The sequence below is a fragment of the Haliaeetus leucocephalus genome, unplaced genomic scaffold (genome assembly GCF_000737465.1).
Source record: "Haliaeetus leucocephalus isolate CR32 unplaced genomic scaffold, Haliaeetus_leucocephalus-4.0 Scaffold428, whole genome shotgun sequence".
NCBI classification, from domain to species: Eukaryota; Metazoa; Chordata; class Aves; order Accipitriformes; family Accipitridae; genus Haliaeetus; species Haliaeetus leucocephalus.
Window position 1 is genome coordinate 1,402,735 of NW_010972864.1, and position 12,999 is coordinate 1,415,733.

Below are 12,999 nucleotides of genomic sequence, written 5' to 3' on the forward strand. Positions count from 1 at the left end.
GTCTGCAAAGGCGCCCCAGGCTCCCGGGCGGCAGCAGTCCCTCCCGCCCGGGCGCGAGTGGCTGAAAGTTTCGCTCCTGCTAAGCAGTGCAGGCGTAGGGCTGCACAGCCGCCGTTCTCCTGCTGCAGCCGAGCACCGCTCCGCAGCAGCTGTCACCCTCTCCTCGTGGCTGGCGGCGGGTTCGGCCCGCCGTGCTGCCGGTCTCCGGGCGGCGGGCTGGGAACCAGCCCTGAGCCAAGTGCGCTGCAGCCAAGGGCGAGGAAGTCTTCCCGTCGATGCCCACGGAATACGCTGTGCGCCCATGGTGTGAGCAGCGTCTCGCTCCCTCCCTGAATAAGCTCGTCGACTACAAGCGCTTCGCGTTCCTCTGGGTTGTTCCTTGCCGCCGGGTACTCTTTTGCCTTTTAGTAAGCTCGTCTCAAAAGAATAACCTCACCTGCTTGAAAAGCTGAGACTTTCGGCAGAGAAGCTGCAATCATGTAAACGTGTGCAAATGCATATGGATTTATTCCTCCACGGGTACAACATCATCTTCCTTTATTTCTTCAACAACATATTCGGCTATCAAAGGCTCGCGGCGGGGGGGGCGGGGGGGGGAAGAAGCCGGAGGAAATGACTGCTCTCCCCAGGCCCACATCGGTCGCCACTCCCACATTCCCCATTCGCCACACTCCCTTCTTGTTTCTCCCTTGGACAAATAGGTAGACTTTGAGTCACATGTTATTGCAAGGGTTTATAAGGGTAATTGAGCATAGATCGCTGTAGAAAAATCCCTTTACAAAACCAACTAGCTTGGGGAAACTGGAGGTATTCCAGGAGAAAGTTCTCTTAGCTGTGTGCCCCTCTGTTGCTTGGTTTTTTTTTTTCTTCCATCTGGTTTGTATTGGTGGAGGTTTTGAGCCCCTTTTCAGGTGCCGTGCTAGGGAGCCCCACCTTCCCAAGTAAAATGCCTTCTGGTGGGTTATGACCCATCTTCTCCCCATCATGTGACTCTCAAAACATCTCCTGCAGTGTCAACCCTCTAATTGCGCCGTGGATCACCAGAACAGCGACGTGACACACACACACACTTGTGCATTTTAGTCTGTGATACGGTTCTGCACGCTGCTGCCCTTGGCTTTGTGAGGGAGGAGTGACCCCCAGACCATGATTTGGGAATTGCTTTTCTGCTCTTGAACTTTTTACTTGTTGGTGATAATGCACTTGGCAGTACCCTCTTAGTGGTCAAGAGACTGGATTCTCCTTGGCCTTCCAGTTAGTGAGTTTATTATTCATGCAGGATTCCTACGTTAACTTTCTGGATTCCCAAGGATCCTCATTGTTTTTCCTTGCTTGCACGCATTGATCCTGCGCTCAGTTCTGGGAAGGATGCTCCAATCTCACCTGTTTCACTCCTTCCCTCAGCCCTTCCTCTTCCTGTCATTGTTTCCCTTTGCCCCTGTTTGCCACTCTTTGAAATTTTCCTTCCACAACCGATGGTTTTTTTTGTTGTTACATGAGAACACTGTGGAGTTTAAGAGGGAAAGGTAATTACTGTTTCTGTTCAAAACCTAGAAATCCAGCATCATGCAAGCTCTGCTGTGCTCCTAGCCTGCAAACAGGTGGAATGGATAGCCCAAGTCCATGGCAAGGGAAATCACCTAAATGAAACCTTGTCAGGGTGCTCCTCTGGTCCTATAACGGCCCTCCTTTGTGCTGTGTATTTTCTTGTGGTGTAAGGTAGAAGGAAAGTGCTGGTTTTCCCATGCCCTTTTGTTTTCTTGAGAGCTAAATTCAACTGTGGCGGAGACCTTGCATAACTCCACCGACTGTGTGAGGCCTTCTATTGTAGCGGCTTGCTTGCGGTTGGTGCTGGTGCAGGAGAGCTCTGGGTTATGCCCCCGACTTTGCTGACTGCTGTGACACTGCACACGTGCAGCCTGGGGCAGACTTTGGCCTGCCTTCAATAGATATGATTCTGTTCTGGAAAAGGTACATATTTTTAAACATCAGGAACGGACAGCTGCAGGCCACGGAGGTTGTATTGAGTGTTTGCTCCTAATTATCTCAATGAAAAGATGTGGTAGCGGCTCTGATTGGTGGGTTCACTCTTAGCTGCACAGAAGATAAATTGCAGGCGTGCCCAGGGCTGGCGCAAGCCCAGGGACGGAGGGTTCGAGCAGACCTTCTGCTGCTCTCTTGATGGAGAAGAAGGAGCCAAATGGCCAGCACATGGCCTGCCCTTCTCGGCACGACAGGGTGGGAATCACAGCAACTGCCCAGAGACAGGCACTAGCTCACCTGAGGGAAGATACAGAGAAGCAGAGAGGGAAATCAGAGATTTTTTTTGTAGTTCATGTGTACATCTGCTGTCTCTCCTCCCACCCTTCCGCTCTCCTTGCAGCGGGCTTGAAATTGAGTTTGATGCATCGTTTGACAGACTAGTCCTCTGTGCTGAGACATGTGAGTTATGTTGTAACATGAAACCATTTTCTATTACAGTATCAGGAAAGACAGGCTGCCTTATGTTGTTGTTTTTATTTAGTATTCAGAAACCATTGTGAACATATAATCAGAGTTTCCTGGCTTTTTTTGTTTGTGTTAGCAGTTTGTATAATTGCATACTAGTTTATATTTAACAAGGTTATCATTAATGTGGTTTGGGTTTGTGCTTTATGTGTATTCACAAGAAACAAGCGATACAAAAAAAGAACATGGAGCTTCTAGCTGTTCGGAGGCTAGTATGTAATTATATGTAAATGGAAAAAAACTCGCTTGTTCAGAAGTCGGCTTGTTGATGCCAAAGGCTCCTGTCTAGTGCAGAAGGAATTTGTCTCAGTTTTGTGGTGAATGGGTGGCTGAGGACGCAAGGCTACTGGAAACGAGGGCCAGGTTCTGCCAGGTTTTCCTTCACATCAAACTGTAATTCATTTTAATAGCTTAATCTTAAATTAGCTCTGTGGAACAAGATTTCAGCAACAACGCTTTAAGATCATTTCAGATCCTGGAGGTTAGGTGATGGTCCCAGGTATGTGTTTTTATGTATGCCTAGAGTTCTTGTTGCCATAGTTTTCTTTGGGAAAAATATTGCTGTTTCCATACCTGAGGTTTCGTTCTCTACATAAGGCCTTTTCCAGTGAGCCAGGTGGTTAGAATCAAGCACATGCTTTTTTGCTAAGGAAGCAAATCAGTGATTGGATTTGGAGTTTAAACATCACTTACAGTTGCATTTGTCTGTGTCGCTGTGTCAGGCTTGAAGGCATATGGGCAGGAGGATTCCTTCTGGGAGCAGCTGGTGCTGGGAAGGAAGCAGAGAGGACTGTCTGCTGAGTAATCGCTGAGGGGGAGGTCCACTCAAAAGGACATCTAAGTTGTCGTGGTCCAAATAGATTTATCTTCGGAATTCATTGACCTACAAGACAAATCTCGTTTCCTGAGTAATTCTAAAATTAATTTATGATTAGTAAAGCTCAGTTTGTTTCTACCCATTAGAAAATACAGAGCTGCATATGGCCTCAGTATTCATCTTCTGGAGAGGTGCAGTGAAGGGGGATACTGGAATGGTTGACTTGCCTGGCTTTGGTACGGCTCACAAAGCGCGATGGGTTGTTAGTGCTGGAGGAAGCCTCTGGGATGTTGTTGAGGAGCTGAATCCCACCGTTTAGTTTCATGGCAGAGGGCTGAGATGCCAGAACCCAGTCCTCCGCAGCCTGGGGTGGGTGGGCAGCGCAGGCTCAGCTTACCACCCAAGATGCCTCCAAACTGAAGACACCGGAGTCGAGAGCCTCTCAGAAATAAGTATCTCGCTGGCAGAGTCCTGAAAGAGGAGCAAAACAAAGAGCTGGGGGCACCGTCCACCCTGCGGGGTCATCCCAGCGTCAGGACTTGGCTTGTGAGTCGCTGGAAGCACATTGGACCTATTGTGTGTGGTGGAGACTCTGCTATTCACTGAACCTAAAGCCCTTCAGGCAGCCTGAGTTTCAGAATGATGTGTACAAGAATAGCGTGAAAACAGCAATTTAATGGTCTGAGAAGTGAATGGGAAGTGCACATGCTGAACTAAGTCTTTTCATAGGTGTGTAACCTTGTATACCACTGATGGTTGCTGTCTCTAAAGAAGGGATGGTTATTGACTTCAGCTGTCACTTCAGGAGGCTAAATGGCCTTTTTATGCCACCCTGAAGAGGGGGACGTTCAACATGGTTAAGACTGAGGTAGCAAGGGGTGTTTCACGGGTTGCACCAGCATCCTGCTACATCTCTTGGGGCAGGTCCCTCACAGCCCATTTTCAGTGCTACAGGCCCTGTGTAAGTCGGTTGTCCCCCAAGCAAGGGCTTGCAGTTCCCATGCACGCAGCTTGCAAGCTCCTTCAGGAGTCTTGTGAGGGACACTGAGCGCACCAATGTCCCTTAGCACGAGCATGCTGAGAGGCTGGGTCCTCACCGTCAGTTTGAGCTGTGCAGGAGTGGTCACTGACTGCCGGTGGGCTTTCTGAGCTGTGCGTGTACCGAGCACGGCCAGCCCCACACCCACGCTGACCAGCATCCATCACCGTTGGTCTCTGCCAGCCTTTTCCCTTGTTCAGGGCACAGGTTTGAGCTTCTCTCCGTTGCTTCCTTGAAACTTGTGGAAATGTAGTCATCTTCCAGGTGTTACTTGAAGTTGACCAATGCTTCAGAAGTCACTGCAATACGACGATGCAGAGACAGATGGACAGCATAGATGCATCACTCTTGTTCCCTTAATACACCAAGTTTCAAGAAAAAATCCCACAGACGTTTGTTCTGACTTATTTTAAGCTTTTATTATACTACTGAGCAAGCATCTCTGGCAGATAAAAAAGGTGATATTCATCAGATAATGAAAAAAACCCTTTGCTGTCAATTCTGAAGAGGAGCTGGGACAGAACGTTGTGTTCACAACTACTATGGAATTCATTAGACATCTTCACAGAGGGTGAGAGGGAGCTGCCTCTGCCGAAGCCTCAGGACTCAGCTGGTTTCAGAGTGAGATGGCTGGTAACATGTGAAAAATTGTGTTTGTGTTGGCTGCCTTCACTGGCCACCAATTCAAAGCTTTCTAGGTCCAACCCTGCCTCAGGAATTCCCGTGGTTATACTGCTCAGGTGCCTAGCTGGTAAGTGGTGACCCCTCATGAGCCATCAGGAGAGCAGAGGAGTGAGACGTTTCAGCAGGTTTGCTTATGTGGTCCGTGCATTTCCATTACTCGATTTTTCTTTTCACCCTTTTCTTTACCAGCAGAGCTCCTATGCAGGCAGCCAGACCGGCCCTTTTCCTTAGGAGCCTGCTACACAGCTTTCTGCTGCACAATACAGCTGCAAGCGTCTTGACATGATGAAGATCAGTAGTAACCATGTGAGTCACCAGGCCTCCAGACCATCACAAAAGCATAGTTTGATGGTAGATAGATAGGATAATGACAGATCATAGTATGCTGACAGCTTTTGGATAGGAAGTATGCTTTAATCTGTAATTATTATGACTTTGAGAACTCTTCTGGTAGAGGATATAGCTTAGCTTGGAACAGTTCAAAACAGCTAAAACACAAATGTGAAGATTCCCGGGTGTGCTCTCTGAAAGGAAAAAAGCCAACCCTCTAGTAATTCTGTGGCTTCCTTGTTTTAAAGGGGTAAATCTCAGGTGGGCTGTCCAGATGCTCTGTAGAGTGGCGAGTGTGATAGGAGGTAAAGACAAGAAGCAGAACCGAATCCTGATTTTTTTTTATTTTTTTTTTTACCACCCCCCCACAATTTCAGCTGTTCACAGTCTCTCAGGCAAGATCTCCACACATTAACATAAAGGCTCATCTTCATAATTTAACATGCAAATGCAGAAGTTTGGTTTTACATGTTGGGAATTCTGTACATTGAAACTTCAGTAGACACCAACTTATCCCATGATAAATATGGGAAATCAGATTCTATTTGAGCCATGCAAATATCCACAAAATTCACCTTTGCATGTACACTAATACCTCCAAGGATGTAACCAGTCCTTTCTGACAGACACTCTCATCTACACCCAGAATTGCTATTGATGGCTGTGGGACTGCCACCAGATACCAGGCTTAGCAATGCAGCAGGTGCAGTGAGACACAGAGCTGGCTCTTTTCATAACCCAACTAAAAAACCGCTTGCCAGTTTGCTGTAAGAAGTATTATTCCTAGAAAATGGAAATGACATAATTTGGCATATGGAGAGTATCTATCTGCCGGCCTGCAGTTTGCAAATAACATGCTGAGAAATTTAAGGAATGGTATTTGATTTCATAAGAAGGGCTTAGCCGAAGTTTTATTTGCTGCAAGGGTAGGGTAAAGAGCTAGGCAAATCAGTTAGGAGAAGAAAATTTCACCGGTGGTTGGAGAAAACATGATGGTGCCAGTGAGAGACTTCTAGGACTCTCAGGGTTTGCTTTTCAGGCTGTAATACGCAGATTTAGAGGAGTACATATTTAAGGAACTGCGAGGTTCCTTTACAGGGGCTACCGTGTTACATTCGTAGCAACTGCTTTCCTGCCATGAATGCTAAATGTATTTTCTGTTCTCATGATGTATTTCAAAGTCAACACTGCTCTTAGCAGCTACATTTCAGAGTTTTTGCCTAAGGAAGGTTTTCTATTGTGGAAAATTCAGAAGTGAATGAAAAGCAAAGCAAAGGCTACCTTCCTTTCTAGAAGTATTTTTTTTTGAAAAGCCTTTCACCCTATGTATGAATATAAAGGACAAGCACATGTTCTTAGCAAGCAGTTGTGTTTTCCTCCATGTTGTTATAGATTAGGTTAGCAATTTTGTGAAACTGAGGTTGGGGGGGGAAAAAGATTCACTCACCACAACTGAAATGTGTCTTCCCCTGCTTGTCTTGTATGGCAGAGGAAAGTATGTCCTTTCTGACCCAGGATCCTGCAAAGCCTGAACTATACATTTACATATGTATGAAATTACTCAGTTAAATCAAGCACCAGTGTATATAGTTATGATAGTAAGTAAATCTTTGCAATAGCAGGGATTTTACTGTATAGTATTGGTGGGATTAAAAAACAGAAAGCTAGATAACTTTATTTATAATAATTTTTCAGACAATGGATTGCATTTTGGTGCTCTTACAGATAATCATATTACAAAGGTAAATATGATTAGGTTTTCAAATCTACGTGCTGTCAAGGCAAATCAGACATAGGCACATCAGTTTGTGGGTAAAGACATTCAAAAGAAGCATAAATTTTCCTGCAAAGAAAAAAAAATCCCCTGATTTTGTGTAACAGGAAAAATCTGTAAGGTGACATTATGCTGACTTCTTTCTGCACCACATCATGCAGCTGGAATTGAGGTGCATGGAACAAACAGGGATGAAGCTCTTCAGTTTGCTTTTCCCTTTCTCTGGGTTTTGTGTAGGATGTTAAGCACGAAGAAGTCAGTAGTGCCACTTGGCTGGCAGCCTGCTTGCAGGTAACTGGTTTTTTCAGCCATCCGTGTGCTGTCTGCTCTGCGTGGCCTCACCCATGACTGTTCAGGACATATCTGCACCTATTTTTTGTGTAGACACAAGGGACAGAGAAGTGATACTGGGATGCAGTGGTGGTGCCAGTGCAGCCTCAGCAGGTACCAACCACTAGGCACTGTTGCTGTCCTTGGAGTTGAGCTTGTGCCTTCTGCATGAGAACAGTCTCTCTGTTCTGTCCCCTCTGTGGGGCATTGCTTCAGGATGGAGGAGCCACTGCAGGTATAGGGTCAGCAACTCCCAGTAAGGAAAGCGGATGGGGAAAGATGTGGGAGGCTCCAGCGTTGCCACCATCGTTGTTTCTGGTGGGTCTGCCATGGGGTGGAAGTGCAGGGAGAGGTCCCAGCCCTCCAACGAGGTTGGATCACACAGAGGTTAATCTAATCACACAGGAAGGGAAGAGGAGGAGGTGAGAAGACCCTGAGCTGAGCTGTCGCCCTGTCCTACAGGAGGTGTACATGCTGGCATGATGGCATGGATTTTAATTTCATCATGATGAAAGGGTCAGATGTTATTACCATTGCTTTTAACAGAGGTACCTCACAGCACTGGACCAGCGTGTTCCCCTCTGCAGCTGCTAGCAGAGAAGTGGATTGTAACCCCAGCATGGTGGTGTGCCCTTTGAAGGATGCAAGCAGCACAGCTTCGCCTGCCTACTTCAGAGGGAGATCTGCTGAATTTTAGTTCCCTGGGTGCATGGAGGGGGGAGAGCCAGGGAGAGCAGACCCTCATCACCCCAAGGACCTAGGATGCCTTCAGCACTTGGGGAGGACCCTTGTGTCACCTGGAGGGATGTCTGGTTTCATCCAATTCCCCCAGCACATGTAGGGATGGAGAAAGGGGAACCCGGAGATGAATGTCACATAAAGCCCTTTGCCTTCAGGCATGCTTGGATCACATACGTACATTTGTGTGTACACAGATACAGTCCATACCTACACTTCAAGAAGCTCTCCATATTCCTTGTTCACACTGACATGTTCTAGGAACCTGCACTTCCCGCCCCACTGTGCTCAGCCTGTCTGAAGGATGTCATGTAAAGCAGAAGCTAGATGTCAGCTATGGTCTGAAATGTGTCTTGAAAACATCTTTCTCTTTTTTTTTTTTTTTTTTTTTTTTTTTAACTCACCAACTTTATTCCTTGTGTTTTGTCTGTCATACCCCTTTACGGTCAAAATTTTTATTTTCCTGTTGCTTCTGCACGTATATTAGTACCTACAGATCCAACAGAAAAGGAGATTAATTTCCTCCTTTTTCGGTTGAGGTTGCAATCAGCTACACCCAGGCAAATGCAGGATGACAGAAGGATTGCCCATGTGTCTGTGGGGTGCGGTGGACTTGCACGGCAGGGAGTGAAGTCCTTGTTAGGTGACAGAGAGCTACATGAAAATGAAGACTCCATCTTGATACCTGGGACGTGGGCAGTGTTGAGCAGCCTTGGTAGTTACAAGGAAACTTTGTAGTGCTCTGAATTTACTTAAGTGAATGATACTGTTTCCCACTGTAAAACACAGAGGTAGGTTTTGGGTAATAGGAAGAGAGGAAAAACAGCTTTCAGATGCTACAGTGCAAAGTATGGTTTAATCACTTGGGTAGGTGAGTCGTGCAGGTGCTGGAGCAGGTTATGTAAAAAGGCGTGGAAAACTCGCTGTCTGCTATTAATAGTCTCGGAAGCATGGTCTTTAAAACATAAAGGTGTAATTACGTTTTCTAAAATGGAGTTCACTTAACTTCCCGTCTTCAACCCATTGTGTATCTTCAGAACCACCTTAATTTTATGAGGCTGTTTTCTTAATGAAAGCAAAACTGCATTTGATTTTTAGTTGATGGTGTTTACTGTTTTGTAGAATGCCATCTTTTAGCATAACCTAATCCAGAAGAAGTGGCAGCTAAGAGGTCATTGCTTAAAAAGGCAGAATTATTTACAGCAGAACACAAAGTGCCACTGTCAAATACCTCATTGTGACCTTTGAGATTTATTTGTAAAATCCGTATTTTTCTGTGTGCATGACTTGCCTCAAGATAAAAAGCTTTTCTATTTCAGAAGGCATTCCAGGTACTGAGGTACTGCAGAACTCAGGAACAGCCTCACAAATAGCAAGTGTCTGCACACATTTGTTTTAAGGAACAGACTTCATTGTCCAAGGTTTTTTGCTTCTGTTTGTTTTAAAGAGATTATTATAAATATTGGTTTCTTGTTTGTTCATTAGTTTCCTTATTGATGTAAGGCTATTCAAGTCAAAGATAGTGCTAGGGTGTAACAGGCAGCAGATTTTGAGCAAATACATTTAAAAGTAAAAAATACAAATTGTAGGAATTTGTCAGCACCCTTAAATAGGCACTTCCAAGGCAGTATTATCTGTTGCTATCCTCATGCTCTGTATGAAGGTTGAACGGATGATGCGAACAGAAATGTGTATTTTCTCGCAGTGAGTTTGTGAGCTCACAAGCTTCCTTCTCCTGGAAGGATGTAGCCTTGCAGCAGGAGCAAGGATTTTTTAATGGCGTGGCACCGATGCTATGCTCAGTGCTGTACAAAATGTCATTACTCCTCCATGTCCCTTAGGAGCTCAGTCCCAATCCCACGAACCATTTTGTGCAGTAGGGCACCGCACAAGGGTGTGGGTTGTAACTGGAATTCACTCCCTTGGGGAGAATGGGGTGGGAGCAAAGAGGCTCAAGTGAAAGAGCCCTCGTGAGCCACGGTGTGTTTGCAAAGGTCGAGGCATCTGAAAATGAACAGGCTCTGAACTAATTGCAGGGTTGCTTAGGTACAAATGAGAACAGGATTAGGCCTGCCTTTTCTATTTTAGGTGCAGAGGTAATATTTTCAACCTGTCAAGCAATTGCATATCTTGAATATCTTACTGGATAAGTGAATGTGATATCAACAGTTGAGGGTGGCATGGTCTTCCATGTAACTGGCAGTTTGTCTTGCAGTTGTTGCAGTTCTCTGTTTTGTATGATCCCCAGGAATATTTCAACATGGTCTTGTCTGGGTTCTTTTTGTGTGTGTCGTTTACATATGTTAGAAGAAACACAGCTTTTGAGAGGGTCTTGACCCTCACATCCATTTTCCCAAGATGTGGGGTTATGGTAATAAAGACTTGACTTCACTTCTCCAGTGTTTGTTCTGAATTAGATGTCAGTCTTGTGTTACTCCAGCTAAAGAGAGCAGAGCAGTCGAGCAATTCAAGCTGGGGTTTTTGAAAGAGCCTCTGAACCATGAATTTTGAGGAACTCTCTGAGCTCCTTTGAAAATCTTAACTCTGAAAAGACAGCATGTGCTTTTCCTTTATGGGTTTTCACAAATTTTGCTTACCACGCTGTCCAGACCTGCTCCCATTTGTATACTTGTCCTCACTGGCATTTTTTGGGGGAGCAGTTGACGTTGTTGTGGACTGTCATTGTGGTTCTGCTTTTATTGAAGCTTACAGCAACACCTCTGGTTTGATCAGTGGGTCATAGAGCTTGCTTTGTGCTGACACATTAATAGAAATTGTCAAAAGTGTTCTTTATAAAACTTGAAACGTGACTTTGGAGGCCACAGCACTACTAATCCTTTGCATCTTAGCCTGTAGAGGGACATGGGCCATGAGAAGCAGAAAATTGAGGTGCAGGTTGTGCTTTTCTAACACAATGTGATAGTAATTGTCTGATCATTCTTCAAGCTGTTGTTTCCACAAGCTCAGAACGAGAGCAAAATTGGAATAAAAAGCCATCTCAAAGGCTTGGTCAGCTCCTCACATGATGTGCCCATGCCATGCTGTGGGGTGATGGCCAGTCCCACTGGGCTGCACTCTTTCTTGTTTTGCATGAGCTGTTTAAACATCCAGTGCGCTGAAGCAAAGTTAAACAAGAACCACCGGTACTATGCATTATTTAAACTTGGAGCCTTTGTGAGAGAATTGGGCCTTCTCCGTCCAGAAGGGCCGTGTCTGTGTCAACAAGCAGCATGGCCCAGCAGGAGCGGGTCGGTAGAGCCACAAGCTTGGTGCTGAGGACCAGATGTCCACTCTGCGGACGTTCAGACCAGCTCTAGCCCGGACCTGTGGACGGGACACCCAGCAGTAGCTAGAGGACAGGCACTGTGCTCCTGCAGCGTGTCACCTGGCTTCTCGCCGTCAGAGGGGAAGCCTTCGTGCTCTGGGGCTGCTCCATGTTGCAAAGAAGAGGATGTCATAAGTGGGCATAGTCGGGAGGCTCGCTTCAAAAGCGTGCTTCTGAGCCAAAGTCAAACACGGTGGAGACACTCCTGTAGAGGTTTGCTTCCCTGTTCTGGGACAAAAGGATTCATACTGAGCTAATTTAAATTTCTCACACCCTTCCTTCCACTTGGGTTAATACACTTCTTGTTTGACCCTGTGAATTCAGATGCCTTTTCCCTTGGAAATTACTGACTTCCCTCTTTCCACTGGGGGTTTTAAAAAGATTTTGTAGGGAAAACATATTTTTTTTGCTTGTTGAATCAGAGCACTGGGCATCTGTTTTCTTTTTACTGGTCAGTTGTGGCTTTCTAGATCTTCATTTCGTAATGTGGTAGATTCTGTGAAAATGGATTTTTTTATTACCGTTATTCACATTAACAGACATCTTTCCCATCTGTTTAGTGCAAAAGGTGAAACAGGAAAACCAAAGTTTCAAAATTCTGTGTCACATGTTGATGGCAGTTTGTGAGCTTGATCAACACAGAGGTCTAATGTCATACCCAGCACTGTTTTACCCTTGCCCCATGCTGTTTTTAGATGCAAACATGCAGCGGCTGAGGAAGTAGTGGTTTCTGTTCGTGAGGTCTAGGGAGGAGGGTTCATTTCTTTAATTAAAAGAAAGAAAAAAACCCCACTCTTACACAAAGCATAGCTAATTTCACTTTCAGTGGAAGCAATATAGCAAAATTTTACCTGTGACTCCTATGTAAGTAGCTACCAAATGAGCCTCTGTGTTGGGTCCCACCCGAGATTTGCAAGGGGGAACGACACCAGGGTTTTGCACAGAGGTCGAGGTTGTGCTCCTCCTCCGGCCCCACCATCTGCAGCTCCTCACACGCACGTTTGCGCTTCTCCCCTTTCCCAGCCAGATGCAGGCAGCATTTGGCAAACACATCTATGCATGTATCTGCTCTGACCCGTCCAAGCACAAAGCCATTCCCCTTTCCCCTCCATGTTAGACAAGCTCATTATTGTTCAGGTCTGAGGAGGCAAAGGATGACAGAAGCAAAACAGCGCAAGTTTTGTATAGTTTGGGTTTTTTCCTGCTGCTCTGGGGGCCATGGCCCTTGTATAGCAGCACTTAGTTCAAACTTCTTCCTCTGCAGAGACTTGTGGGGAGGAGGGAAAATGCTGCAGGTGCTAGGGCAGTCGGAGAGACGACAGCAGAAGTGCATTTTTGGTTCCTTCGCTGGATGGATTCTTCATAAGGTGCTGCTGCTTCTAAAGGAAAAAATAATAAGCCTTATATGCTCCTGTTTTCCAAATAGTGGTTAGCAGATCCTGCCCAAGAGAGGA